At 37.6% G+C, this 2,301-nt stretch overlaps 1 protein-coding gene across 1 annotated transcript in view; it reads left to right on the top strand.

The window, feature by feature from the left end:
• NSUN6 (NOP2/Sun domain family, member 6) overlaps positions 1–2,301 on the top strand; it is a 52,069-nt gene that overhangs the window by 19,889 nt on the left and 29,879 nt on the right. The window lies entirely within an intron of this gene.

Here is a 2,301-nt window from a genome sequence, read left to right as displayed (position 1 = left end):
TTTGTCTTCTTGACATTGAGCCTCAATCCATATTGGAGGCTACAGTCCTTGACCGTCTGCAGCAGGTGCTTCAGGTCCTTCTCAGTTTCAGCAAGCAGGGTTGCATCATCTGCATAACGCAGATTGTTGATAGATCGTCCACCAGTCTTGACCCCACATTTCTCTTCATATAGCCCAGCCTCCCGGATAATCTGTTCTGCATACAGGTTGAAAAGGTATGGAGATAGGATGCATCCCTGGCGTATGCCCTTCCCAATTTTGAACCATGTAGTGTTCCTTTGCTCTGTTCTGACGACTGCCTCCTGGTCCAAATATAGGTGTAAAATTATTACTTTTTTCTGGTCTCATAATATTAATCTTCAAATAATGTATACATTTTCTATTTAGCATATATATAAAAATGAATTTGTAGTTTGCCCCAGAGTTAGTGTTTTGTTAGGTCCCTGATTTAATATACCATATGCTGTTTCACCCTGGCTGGTTTACTGAGTCCTTTGTATACATTAAGGAACTCTAATGACAATGATTTAAGCTATGGCTATTAACTGAAAGCTTAGTCATTCAAATGTACTAGCTGCTCTGTTGCTTTGTGGGAGAAATTTGTGGCAGCTTACTTCTGTAAAGATTTCAGCCTTGGAAATTTTATGGGATAAAGTCATTGTTGTTGTGTTGTACCCTCAAGTCAGAACCTCCCCATAGCTAAACCTCCAGTGGGTTTTCAGATGCAGTTAATTGCATGTGATATTCCCCATCCTTCTCCCAAGCAGCAGCTGGTGCTTTTGAACTGTGTGCCTTTGAGATTGCAGTGTAGTTTCTTACCACTAGGCCACTAGAGCTCCCTAGAGTCATAAGTTGCAATCAACTTGATGGCAATGGGCTTTTAAGAAATTTTTTTTTTTCTTTTTGGTTTTCAGAATATTTATTAACTCATTTGATTCATCTCATGCTGTTGGCTAGGTGGTAGTGTTGCTGCTGCTATTTTTACTATTTCCAATTTATGGTGAAAATTTTGAAGGTTAGGTCTGTTAAGCTTTTTGATCAAAGTCACACAATTATGACTTATAGTTTGTGAAGTCAAACATAAGTACAGATGCCATGTACTTTCTTCTGGGGCTCATATTTATTCAACAGAGTGTTGTTTTTTTTTAAACCCAGAGATTACTTCTGGTTTAACAAACAGAAAGACATAATTATGTTTATTATCGTAAACTTTTGCATTACTGATAATATAATACCTATGGATAAACAGCCTGAACATTACTTGTAAATTATTTTGTTTGGTTGAATATTTTTGCCTGCTTGTTTACATATTTAATTTTTCCATAATCTCCTCTCAAACACTTCTGAACATTTGAGAATACTGTCTTGAGTGAATGCTAGTGGTATCTGTATCTTTTTCAGAATAGTAACAACTTAGGCAATTTTGGTTTTTCCGTGACTTGACTGTGAAGCTCCAGGTGACTGCTCATTTCATAATTTGGTCTTAGATTTGGAAAAGAAAGAGCATACAGTCTAGTACAGTGCAAATATTTCCTTAATTTTCTCGCTACCTACAGCTGTCCCCTCGAGTTTTGAAATCAGCTTAATGCTGCTGCTTTTATGAAGCAAATCATTTTATGATTCTTAAAATCTTAATAGCATCTCTTTCTCAAAAGAAAATGTGGTCTTTGCTTCTTAATAGCATGAGACTTTACAGCTTGAGTTAAGATTTTGAATCTGAAATTGGAGTTTAACCTTTTGTTACGTCTCTTGTGGGAGCTGTTTCATTTTCTGTGATCTATTCCAATGACTATTCATTGGCCAGTAAAAGTCATTAAAGTGCTATGTGTAATCTTTCAAAGACTCAAATTTTATGGAAAAGGAAACAGAGATCTAGAGAAGTTATGTGCATTCTGGTGGTGTAGCACTTAGCGTGTTGCACAAACTAAAAGGTCTTTGCTTTGAATCTGCAAGGTGCTCCACAGGGAAGTGTGTCCTCTCATTAAGATTTACAGTCTAAGGAAAGCCGTGAGTGATTGCCATACACTGTCAATTTGAATCAGAATCTACTGTATAGCAGGGCATTTTTTTGATGGATGAGGGAGTGGGTAAGAGCCCCGGTGGTGCAGGAGTCAGGGTTGGCTTGGCTGTTAACCAAAAAATGAATGCTTAGAACCCCACAGCAGCTCTGAGGAAGAAAGATGTGGTAGTCTGCTCTCCTGAAGACTGTAGTCTTGGAAACCCTAAGAAGCAGTTCTGCTTAGTTTTAGAGTCACTATGCCAGAATCAGTTGGTCTCTCTTTTTTTATTATTATTATTATT

The sequence above is a fragment of the Elephantulus edwardii genome, unplaced genomic scaffold (genome assembly GCF_000299155.1).
Source record: "Elephantulus edwardii isolate Elephantulus edwardi_28Jun2011 unplaced genomic scaffold, EleEdw1.0 scaffold00139, whole genome shotgun sequence".
In the NCBI taxonomy this organism is placed as follows: domain Eukaryota; kingdom Metazoa; phylum Chordata; class Mammalia; order Macroscelidea; family Macroscelididae; genus Elephantulus; species Elephantulus edwardii.
This window is presented reverse-complemented; position numbering and strand designations above follow the sequence as displayed.